The 13093-nt window shown below is 42.5% G+C and overlaps 1 protein-coding gene across 1 annotated transcript in view; it reads right to left on the reverse strand.

Annotated features, from left to right (window-relative positions):
* LOC147706333 (DEP domain-containing mTOR-interacting protein-like) overlaps window positions 1-13093 on the reverse strand; it is a 151730-nt gene that overhangs the window by 71317 nt on the left and 67320 nt on the right. The window lies entirely within an intron of this gene.

A 13093-nucleotide genomic window follows, 5' to 3' on the forward strand; every position in this document is an offset into this window, starting at 1 on the left:
ATAGTAACTTAATTCAGTATTTGCAGTTATTTCACAGCAGGACACACTAAAACTTATCATAGCATATATTGAGCTTCTCACACTTGGACATGGGACTGCATGTTCATAGCAGCACAAATTTTTTTTCAGAAACATTAGAATTTTGTGCATGGAGATGCTCATTAGAAGTAACCAAAGATAGGCATGGGGTACCTGGGAGACAGGGAAAAGGTAATGAGTCAGGAAAGAGTTTTGGGCTGTACGCGGCCTCACATGTAATAATAAATCGTTGAGGCGTCCCCCCAACTTAATTCTCACTGCCATGCTTCTTAAGATCTTCCTAGGTTTATTACATAAATCAATTTGAGACTGGAAGACTGCACTAGATTATGTGACAAAGTTTCTTGGAAGAGCAGGTGAACTCTGCGGGTGAGAGTTAATATGATCATACTGCGGATGAGAGTATGTAAACGTGAAGTCTCATGAAATTTCTGTGGCCTGGGGTGTGAAAAATTAGAATGGGAAGGATACAAAGGTGGAAGATGCAGCCAAAGAAAAGAGTGGTGAAGCCTAAATGTGTTAATTTGAATTAATATAAACCACATAAAGTAAAATAATTCATTTTTCGTGATCCAGTTGATGGAGATTGAGCATCATTCCATTTTTGATCAATCACAGTATGAGTATCGATTAATGAAATCAAAGTCAACTAATTACCAGCATCCTTTGAAAGAACTGAAATACTTAATAATCCAGTATGTTCACTAGGAGCATTGGAAGCCCACATTACCAAAGTTAAGAATGTCAATGTGACTTAGTACAAAATAAGGGGTGAACATTTAGGCACTTTCAACTTCAGTACCTCTATAGCTAGAACAGTACAAAACCTTTCTGCTTACCCATGTCATAAATATTTGCAGTGCATATTGGAAATGAAATGATATACCACCTCAAGACAAGGGGGGGTGTGCGTTGGTCTTGAAGGACCACACTTCCCTCGGACCCTCCCCACATATTGGAAATACTGAGAAGTATATTGGCCACCAAACCAACACTAGAAGATGTAGAGGCTGGGGCAAAACCATTATGTTAAAATGTTTTTAAATAAGTACTTAAGGAACTGCAAACAACTGTGCAGAGTCTAGGGGCTCCATTAGGATGACGGGCGGACTTTGTCCGCCTGCCATCCTGTCGGAAATCGGGACCACCCGCCATAAGGGCGGGGGTCCCGTGGGGGGTATTAGGATGCGCCCGCCACAGTGGCAGGCGCATCCTGCATTTATAACATTGTGGTGGGCGGTGCTCTCTGCACCGCCCGCCACAATGCTATGAATGCATGTATGCATTTGCATACACAAAGTGGCAGGCACAGGGCGGTGCCTGCCGTGTTGTATATGCAAATGCAGTGGGGTACCACAGATACCTTCCGTGTGCACCCCCACCCCTCCTTCACTTTGGGGACCCACAGGGGGCCCCCAAAGTGAAGACCGCATGCCTTTCCGAAAGGCATCTGTTGCAGCCCATCGTAATATGGCTGGCGGTGTCTAATAGACACCGTCACCATATTAATCTTTTTCCGCCCCGGCCGCAAGGCGACCGGGCGGAGGGGCGGAAAAGCGGCGGACGTTTTTTCGGTCCGCCGTGGTCCCCCCCGCCATAATAATATGGCCGGGGGAATACCAAAGCGGATGTCGGGAGGATTGCATCCGCCAGGCTGGAGGTAGCCACCACCAGCCTGGCGGGACAATCCGCCCGACATCCTAATGGGCCCCTAAAAGTTTATGACTGAACATTGAAAACTCTGGCCAATTGTTCGCAGGGAGAGAATTTTCCAAATGTTGCACCCCCTGTTCTGAAACACCTCTGAGATACTAGAATTAAGCTGCAGAGGCGGTTAGAAACTTATCTTGCTCTTTTAAAAATTGATACTTGTATAGCGCACTACTCACCCGCAAGGGTCTCAAGGCGCTTGTACGAATACCGCTGTGGAACCCATCCTGGCTTTCCCTGTGAGGCGTCCACTCCTGGGCACCCCCAAGGTGGAGGCCAGGCATCCTTAGCGTTGTGGGGGCTGTTGTGGAGATTAAGCAAGCGATTGCCCAGAGTTGCAGAGTGGGACTCCATGATTGGAATAGGCACCGAGGCGAGAATTATCAGGTCCATGGAATTTTGAGCCCAAGACCCACCGAGGTGGGGAATTGAACCCTCGTCCCAGGCTAGACCTCTGCATCAGGGTCTGCCGCTCTAATCATTGAGCCATACTTCTCCAAAGATTAAAGAAAGTCAACAAGCATTACAGTTTTATTGCCATATTTTAGCAAATGAATAAATCAAATAAAAATATTAAGTAGGTATCAAAATAAATAAATTGAAGGCTTGCATCATACATTTACCAAAGGCAGTACTATAATAAAGACTGAATTGCGATAGAGGAAAGCACCGTGGGGCATATTACCAAGCAATAGCAATAATTATCTCTATTGCTTGGTTAGAGACAAAAATTTACCGCTGAGCTGCGGCGATTTTTACCGCAAATAAACCTTGGTATTACCAAGGTTTAACGCAAATGCGATAAAAATCGCCGCAAAGCATGAATATCGCTGAAACGTCAGCGATATTCATGCATTACCGAGCTAATGCTCTTAGCCATGTTATCCACCTCCCATTGGATAACATGGCTAAGAACTGCTCAGGGCAGGTGTTAGCTCTTGGAGATATTCGCGCTTAGCGCGAATATCTCCAAAAGTTGGTAATAGGAGATAGCGATGTTAGCGACTGTTTCCAGTCGCTAACATCTTGGCACGCCCACTTTGCATGTCATTAGTGATAAATATCACTGACATGCAAAGTGGGGCCCAAGATGGTCGCTATCTCCTACTAGCTGTCGCTAACTGGTGTTAGGGACAGCTAGGTAATAGGGAGATAATTTTATCTCCGCTTTCTTGGCTTTTAAAGACAAAAAAGCGGAGATAAACCCCCTTGATAATATGCCCCCAGATTATTAAAGGAATGAAAAAAGATTTTGACCGGTCGCCTCAGTTTTTCTGTGTTCACTTAGAAATGCATAAGTAGCAAAATTCAACAATGTCATTTGAAAAAGTGGATCAGAATGTAACGTGCAGATCATTTCTCACTATTTTAGGGTGCCGTGTTTGCCCTGTTTCCTCGTTGCTGTTCCTGGCTGCAGATTTTCTCCATTCTCCACACTCTGTCAGCCAGGCACCATTCCATCAGCTGCAAAAACTAGTGAGCTATGGTGGTTTGAACTGATGCAGGTTAAAAACCTTCCCAGTGCACCTAAGGGGATAAAGGAGGATCCAGAGAAATAAAATAGACCCCACTTTGAATTATATTGCTGCAGCTCGGTGTGTGTGCAAATCATGCGGGAATTCTTCCTATTTCCCTAAGAAAAGTTTAAATTCACCCTTCATGCTTCTCCCTTCATACTTTTCTTTCCTTCTTTCCATTCATGTGTTTCTCCTTCCAACCCTCTTTGTCTCATGATTTCTCTTATCTTTCCATCTTTTTTTCCTTGCTTGGATTCTTTCTACCTTTCTTTTCTGATCTTACTCCATTTGTCTCAGTTATTTTTGGTTTATCAGTGTAACCATGTGCAGTTTCTGTGCCACTATAAGCCGCCACCAGACAAATGTGTCGTCATATCTTCTTTCCTGCAGTGTGATTAATTAATTGGCTGTGCTTCAGACTTGAGACCTGGAAACTGCAGCTCAAAGTAAAGAGACACAAAATCCAATATAATCTGTCCAGTATAATCTAGGTGCTAACAAGGGCTTTGCCAGCCCTTGTTAGCAGCACAACATAATATACCTCTCGTATTTGGCTCAAAACCACAAGTCGAGCACTTTTTTATTCTCCCTTCTGGGAAAGCTAAATCATGACATTACGGACCTCCAGATTTATGGTGGCATGGCGGGATCGGTCTTCCAACTGCACTATTACAACTTGGACGGTCGGACCGCCATTGCACCGCTGCAACAGCCACGGATCAGAGATCCCTGGCAGTGGTGCGGCGGTCTTGAGGCTGCAATGTGCTTGGCGGGACCTCCAAGAAATATTACGAGTTTCCTCTCTGCCATAGTTTTCATTGCAGTTTCTATTCCATGAAAACTGTGTCGTAGAGGAAACAAAGGGCGCCCTACAGGGCCCCCTGTTGCCTCAAGACCATGGGGTGCATGCAGGGGGGCACAAGTTGTGCACCCTGTGTGCAAACACCCCAGTACCTGCACAGCATTGACTGCACCAGTCCATGCCTTGCAGGTACTTCCTTTGACTTTCCACTTGCGGTGCCTAAGCCAAAGAACTAATGACCAATGACAAAAAAAGTCATATTCACACAGGTTTGGCGGTGTGGAAGCGGGGCGGCGGCATGGCGGTCCTGCACCCCCAAACTCACAATCAGGCCCTCAGACAGTTTGGCGACTCCTACTTCATTCTCACTGGTCAAATATTCACGTCGCCACGCTGTAGAGATGATGGTGTAAATATGATTTCTATTGGTCAGGTTCAAAATTAATATGTATTCCCTAATACAGAGGAACACAAAAGAGGAACCAGATATAGCACACAACAAGCTTCCTCTGACATTACTTGGAATCTCCATGCACTTTTGAAGATGCCGAGAACACATTTAAAAATATTGTCTACAAAAACAATGTGGCACAAGTATATTTTGCCAAAAACATCATCAATAAAAATATTGACTTTGCGTTATAGTTAGGCTGATATTTCACTCGTACAAAACCAAAGAAATTCAGCCGTTTTAGTTAGCTGAGCTAACTATGGCTCACGCCCCCCCAATGCACTGGTTATGACTTCACATATTAAGTCATTTATGACACAGTCAGTGACATCACTGATGACATCACTAATGCCATCTCAAATGACGCTAGACCCCACACTTTGCTTCTAAAAATATACTCGTGGAGGTGGTGCTCTCTGGGGTTGCGGAGGGCCTCATGACCCCCGCATTGCAGATAATTAGCCCCAAGGAGGTGGCGGTACCTGGGACTGTGTGGAGGGGTCCACTCATTTTCTTAAATATTTAAGCCCCGGGGAGGTGGCGGCCCCTGGGGCTGCGGGGGAGTTGCATAGCCCTCCTGCATTCAATATAAGCCCCGGCAAGGTGGCGGTCCCCGGGGCATGCGGGGACACACGCTGGGCCCCGCATCTCATTTTTAAATTCCCGCTGGGACCTGGTCCTACCACAGGGGCTTCAAGGAAACGAAGCGCTGATGCCCGTGCTTCGTTTTTTTATTTTAATTTTCATCTAGATTTGCGGATACAGCATAAATCCTGCCGAAAATTAAACAATAAAATTTTGGCCATGTGGGTCCTCTGAGCAGGCCTAGGGGGTCAGGATGTTTCTACCCTGCCCCCTTTTCTTAAGTTTTAACAATTTGTTACTTTTTTAAACATTTTTTACTTGTGACTCAGTTCAACCGAGTCACAAGATGGCTGCCACCACTTCCTGGTTTGAAGTGTTGGAAGCAACCAGGTCTCAGGCACGAGATCGGGAGGGTTCGCGGATCCTTCACGGCCACATTTGTATAACTGAGAAATGTTTACATTTTTAAGGAAGTACTGAATCAACTAACACCATTTGACAGCAAGAGTGCTTTCTGAACCAAAAGCTACCTTTTTGCCAAATTTGGTGTAGGTCCGTTCACCAGTTTGGGTTGTAGCCGTGTCTAAAGTTTCCACGGAAATTAACAATGAGAAAATGTGTTTTGGGACCCCCCTTTTTCCCGGCCCCGCTTAACGAATCACCCCGAAATTTTCAACACAGCAGCTGAAGTGAGTGGGCCATTAGTTATGAACATTTTGAGAAAAGTCATCAAACAGCGCCAAAGATTTTGGCAAAAGCACAAACGTTTTTTTAATTGAAACAAGGGCCTAACTATAACTACCTACTGGCGACCTCCAGTAGGTGATTCCATTGGTCTAATCTCCAAACTGCTCCCACTCTGTATGGTGAAAGAAAGAGATGAGTCGCCACTCTGATGCAATTATAAGTGTGTCTTTATTTCACTGCAATGCAGCAAACAGCCCGAATCGTTTCAGAGCAATCGTTGAACAAGGAGCTGATTGCTCCATAACATGTTGGGCTGTTAACGGTGAAATAACGGTGAAATAAACAAATGCTTATAATTACATTGGTGTGGCGGCCCGTTTTCCTTCTTTAGCCGTACAGAGTGCGAGCAGTTGGGAGAGTGGACTGTTGGCATGTAAAGTGGCTCTCTACCCCGCCGCACACTCGCTGCACAGAAGAGGCTAGGAGAACCAGTGACTTCTTTGGTTGGGTATATATAATATATGCGTGAAAGGGTATAGTATATATATATATATATATATATATATATATATATATATATATATATATATATATATATATATATATATATATATATATATATATATATATATATACCACGTGACTCCTCCTCGAATCTCTCGGCGTCTCAGACCCAGCACAGCCTCGCACGCCAGCAAACAAAGGGAGACGGACCACGTTGAATCAGCACCAGTAAGTTTTATTCGATGCACAGAGAGCAGCTACGCGTTTCTGGCAAGTTATGCCCTTGATCACGCTGCAACATGCATAGATGACAGAATGCTCTTTTAAATGCAGTGTTTGAAGGGAACATCCCCTCACAGTGACGTAATGCATCATGTGATGAATGAAAAGTGAAAACATACTGCCGCTAGTAGTCATCAAACATCAAATCAGCACAAGCTAATATTACCGGATAAATCCAGGATTGATGTGTATATACTGTAGTAAGTAAATAAACTAACTACATTTATACGTCCATGAATGGAACAAAGTCTAACTGTATGAATACAGAGTTCTCATAGGACGTATTATTATAAATATATACAGTATAATACATAATGTGCCCATGTGACTATTACACAGCGGCAGACAATAAAGTGCTATGTGAGAGTGAAAATAAGTGCAAAAAAGAGAGCGAGAGAAGAAGAAATAGAGATAAGTGCAATACCATTCATAATACAAGGGACAAAAATATCATGACATACAAAGTTTCTCAGGTCCCTGGAAACATTTTGACTATACAGAATTCATGAGCATGATTTATCACTTTGCAATAAATAGTATAAAATAGTATCAAAAAGTTGTGCTAAAACCCAATAAATATACCTGAATATATATATACACATATATATAATATATAGACGCATATATACATAATGATAAAACCTATGACCAATATAATATTTCATGTTATCAAACCAGGCCCAGTCAAAGTAGAAAAGTAGAAAAAATAGATAGATAGAAATATATATAGATAAATATATAATATACATAAATATCTATATACAAATGCATCAAGGACTATATTACAAGTAGATCACACACCATAAAAGTAAGAATAAATATATTGCACACCAAAATATCAAAATATCAACAAATACTACTGATATCCGATATACTTAGAAAGACAAATACATGTAGGGCAGAACCTAGGCCCGGCCTCAACCTCAAAATAGGGAACCTAACTAAGAGGGAGTGAAGATAGTATGGCGGGCACTAGAGAGATACTAAAGAAAGAATTACTGAGCAGGAAAAAAGGCATCATAAAAAATGATGCAATTCCTCAATATTATTCAGTCCATTCGGCCAACGGGTATCTAATTCCAAAATCATCTTAGTTTCCAACTGCCTTAGTAATGATTCCCGGTCCCCACCTCTTTTAAGAGGGGGTATGGCTCCAATCACAAAATATTTTAAACAAGATAGATCATTATTGTGGATTCTCTTGAAGTGACGAGCTACGGGATAAGCCGGGTCATTATGAAGGATAGTGCGTAAATGCTGTAGGATCCTGACGTGTACCTGGAGCTTGGTACTACCCACATATCTTAGCTCACAGGTACACGTCAGGACATACACAGCATAATCAGTCTTGCAATTGAAATTGCCAGTGATGGTTCTAGGTTCCGTATCAAATGGGATGGAATAGTGTAAAGTGTTGATACCGAACCTCCACGCGCGGCAGCTGGAACATTTGAAAAAACCTTTAGAGGGTTTCAGCCAGGGAATTTTAGATTTTAATTCGGGGGCTGCTTTATCCAAGGCAGAACCCATACTTCTGGCCCGTCTAAAGGTGATGGTAGGGTTGGCCGGTAGCCTCGTGTCCAAAATGTGATCACTAAGAACAATGGGCCAATTCTTTTTTAGTATGGCTTTTAGTTTTCTGTCCTCGCTACTAAAGGCAGTGATCATACGCGGACAGTCATCTTGGGTTCCAGAAATACTTTCCTGATCTAGTTCTGACTGAGGTTCAGGAAAAAGACTCTGTCTGGATCTGAGTTTGGACTTTTCAACTGCCTTATTCAAAATAATATCTGAATAACTCCTGACTTTTAAACGTGCCAACAGCTCTTTAAGGCAATGTTCATAGTCAGAGGGAGAACTGCAGATTCTTTTGAGCCTGAGAATCTCTCCATACGGTATCCCCATTATGGTATGTTTAGGGTGCATACTAGCCGCATGGAGAGTCATATTCCCGGCAGTGGATTTTCTGTGCAATGTAGTATTTAATTTGGAATTAGCAACAAAGACCTCTACATCCAAGAACTGCATCCTATGTTGATCAATGTGTGCAGTGAAGTTAAGATTCATGGAGTTGTTGCTGATACTCTCAATGAACAGTAGTGCATCTTCCTTGGAACCTTTCCACACAATGAATATATCGTCGATATATCTCAGATAACATTTAACCTGATTTTTCATCACGGTGGAGTGTAATGCGGCGAGGACCTGCTCCTCCCACCAGCCGACGTGCAAGCACGCATAGCTGGGGGAGAAACAGGCCCCCATCGCCACTCCTCTCAGCTGTCTATAGATGTCTTTGCCAAAGGTAAAGAAATTGTTATGCAGACACCATTCAATGAGTCCCAAAATGACTTTGTTATGCTCATAAAAAGCTATAGTTTTCTTAGCTAAATAGTACTGGATAGCATTGAGACCTTGTACATGATCAATACTTGTGTATAACGCTTCAACGTCTAGCGAAATTAACCACATACTGTCTTCCCATTCAATGTTAGCGATTTTGAGCAAAAAGTCACTGGTGTCGCGTACATAGCTGGAAAGGTTTTTCACAATGTCTTGGAGAAAAAAGTCTACATATTGGCTCACCTTTTCACCCATGCTTTTAATAGCTGACACGATAGGCCTGCCAGGCACTGGTACTGCACCTTTATGTACCTTTGGAATCAGGTATAGTGATGGCATGATGGGAAATTCCATATACATAAACTTATATTCCTCAGAAGAGATAAGTCCTTCTCTTTTCCATTGAGCCAGCATATGTTGTAACTTACCCTTGGCGTTAGAATATTCCTTCTGGGTAGAAATCTTATAACAGAGGGGGTCATTGAGTTGTCGTTTGGCCTCTAGTATGTAGTCCTGTTTTGGCCAAATAACCAAATTGCCCCCTTTATCTGATTTCTTCACTACTATTTCATGATTTTCACCAAGCTTTTTTATCAACTTCACGTATTCTCTTTTCATGTGTGTAATTTTCTTCCTTGATTTGGTGTTAGTCTGTTTGCATAGTTTTTTGATGTCATTAGTGACACAGTCATGGAAAACATCGATGGCATCTTTAGGCATCAATGGTACATATTTGGATTTACTTTTAAATGGGCTTAGCCCGCTCCTTTTTGCAAGACAGAAATCTTACTTAAACGTGCTTGTGTGGAAGCATCAGGGTCAGCCTCAAAATCATAGGTGGAAGTATTTAAATCATTGGCATCCAGAAATGTGTGCACATCTGATGCAGCTAGTGCACTGATATTGTCATTGTTTAATCCATCAGATATGTGATTGGCACTTGGAGGTTCTTTAGTAGCCTTTAGCGCAAAATGCTTTTTCAATTTAAGTTTTCTTATGTAGAAAAACAAATCAACTCTAGTCATGGCGTAATTAAAGCTTTGAACTGGACAATAATTCAGACCCAGGGATAATAATTGCTCTTCCGCCTTACTTAATGTAATATTAGAGAGATTTATTATGGTGTTATCATTTAGCGGCACCTCGCCCATGTTTTTTTCTTTCTGTTCTGTGTTTGGGCGCTGTTGTTTCCGCTTGCGGCGCCTTTCTTTTCTCCGCTTGTTCCTTCTTTGTTTGTTTGCAATGATTGCTGCCTCGGCCTCAAAGTCTGTAACCTTTCCTCCACAATGAAATCCATTTCTTGCTGCAAGCTGAGCTTTGTTAGTCCAACCAAGTTTAAATCCGAATTCACTGAAGATGAGGAGGTCAGATTATCACTGGAATCACTCCTAATAGAATCTGTATCTGAGCCAGGGCTAATTGTTTCAATCGTTTCGTTACTTTCTGAGCCAGAAGGTAAAACCCCGGATTGCACATTATTTCTATGTATGTTGGTATTAGTGCTAGTGCTAAGCATGGCAGTGGTAGTGGCATCGGTATTAACCCTCTTTTTACTGAAAGCCTGCCTTTTGGCTGAATCGTATTTTCTTGAGAATGTGAAAATTTTGCCATCACGATAATCATTTGCATCACGGGTAAATTTAGTTGCTTTGCGAATTTTGATTTTCTCTTCGTGTTTTCTTAGCCGCTCATTCATTGTGTCTGATAGTTTCTTTATTTCTTCCACTTCAGTATGTGTCAATAACTCGGTTTCAATAAGTTTAATTTCATCTAGTAGTCTGTTCCGATCTTTCGCGGCATACTTGATCAGGATGCATACTAAGTTCATTGAGGCCGCCAAGTTACTTTCCCCCCACTCCTGTAACATAGCAGGATCAGGTTTTTCAAAACTAGGTGCCAAAAGAATGCGTAGTCTGCGTGGAACACGACCTACTTCTTCATACTTGCTCAGCGATTTATGCTCCCACCACTTGGTACATTCCAGTTTTTTTTAATTTTTCCAATTCCTTAAATATCATTTTCAAATTCCTTGTTTGTTCAGTTTGAGTTTTATCACGAGTAGGCATTTTGGTATTCCTGCTATCGCTGGTTAAATCGTTAAATAAATTAACTGCAGCTTCCTCCCGTAACCTGTCTAGTTCGTCAGACATGTTGTTACTCTCTGTGCAATATAATTCAAATGGTAATTGTGCGAATATTATTTTTTCGGTTCCGTTCTGTTTTTCATATATCGCAATACAATTCTGTCGCTGTTCTTAAACCTCCCCACCTGGAACAAAGCTCCGTCACTCACCAAATCAACAAACGGCGGGATCCGCTCGGTGTGCCGCGTCCGCCGACACGAGCCCACACCGCAGTTCAACCGCCGAGGTGCTTCGGTTTTCTGTGATGTCTCGCAAGCCAGGGGGTAGCTGCCAGGGTTCCCAAAAGGACGTACGGGCACAAAGTAGATTTGAAGGCAGCTTCCACTTCACGGGGAAGGGGTCCATTACGGAGACAAATCAACCTCCATTAAGCATACACCACGTGACTCCTCCTCGAATCTCTCGGCATCTAAGACTCAGCACAGCCTCGCACGCCAGCAAACAAAGGGAGACGGACCACGTTGAATCAGCATCAGTAAGTTTTATTCGATGCACAGAGAGCAGCTACGCGTTTCTGGCAAGTTATGCCCTTGATCACGCTGCAACATGCATAGATGACAGAATGCTATTTTAAATGCAGTGTTTGAAGGGAACACCCCCTCACAGTGACGTAATGCATCATGTGATGAATGAAAAGTGAAAACATACTGCCGCTAGTAGTCACCAAACATCAAATCAGCACAAGCTAATATTACCGGATAAATCCAGGATTGATGTGTATATACTGTAGTAAGTAAATAAACTAACTACATTATACGTCCATCAATGGAACAAAGTCTAACTGTATGAATACAGAGTTCTCGTAGGACGTATTATTATAAATATATACAGTATAATACATAATGTGCCCATGTGACTATTACACAGCGGCAGGCAATAAAGTGCTATGTGAGAGTGAAAATAAGTGCAAAAAAGTCCAGAAAAGATTGCCCAAGTTAGGAAGCCACACTCGAGAGGGTTAACACACACTTGCTGCCGGTGGTAGTGTGACAGCGTGGCCCACACCAGACCCTCTGACTTGCCAGACGTGTTTCGGGCATAGGTTCCGCCCTTTATCAATGGCTGCACAAAAGGAGGACAAGGCTTCATTACACGCACCTGTTTTTATTGCATGTTAACAAGTCCCGCCCATGTGGCTGTGGCAAGGCATGCTGGTAGTTGAAGTGCCTGCCCACGAACATTGCATGGTGCTGGTAGTTGTGTGCGAATACCCCTTCTCGTGTGACATCCTCACTGGGGTAACCTGTGGTTTTTGTATATATATATATATATATATATATATATATATATATATATATATATATATATATATATATATATATATATATATATATATATATATATATATATATATATATATATATATATATACACATTAACTACAACATCCAGCTCTCACAGAGGCATCCATGGAAGAAGGTACGGACTCGAGGCAGACAGGATACAGCATCTGTTTTATTGGATCAGGTTATGCTCAATCTCAAAGATAACAGAGAGACGTGTTTCGGCTTACTAGAAGCATTTATATATATATATAGCACAGTGGCACTTATCTTTTGCTTACGCCAACCCCGGCAGTCTTCCTAGAGAACAACTCCATACAACTCCCTCCCAGCCTCCTGCAACTCCCCCTTTTCTTCCTTGCACTAGTCGTCCTCCTTCTTGCCTCCACACTGTGTGGGACCCATCACGCACAATTAGAAGCATGAAATACATGGTGCCGAAGGGGAGCTGTTACTTTAGCCCCTCACCCTCCTGAGGTGGGTGGAGCTGCCTAAAGTAACAGCTCCCTTCAGTATCATGCATTAGATGCTGATAAGAATGATGGCAAGGTGCTGCCAGATAAAGTGCAGCTTTAAAATTGAAATCTGCAGTCTCTCTGGTACCAAATATTTTTCATCCCAGCTCTGTCATGCTGTGCTGTGCTGTGCTGGTTTGCTGCAACACATCTGGGACATTGCATTTTTGTGACTGGCATTACAATTTGGCAAAACAGACTTCAATATCCTGGGTGGCCTGCCTAAGCCCT

This window comes from Lissotriton vulgaris, chromosome 7, assembly GCF_964263255.1.
Source record: "Lissotriton vulgaris chromosome 7, aLisVul1.2, whole genome shotgun sequence".
NCBI lineage: Eukaryota > Metazoa > Chordata > Amphibia > Caudata > Salamandridae > Lissotriton > Lissotriton vulgaris.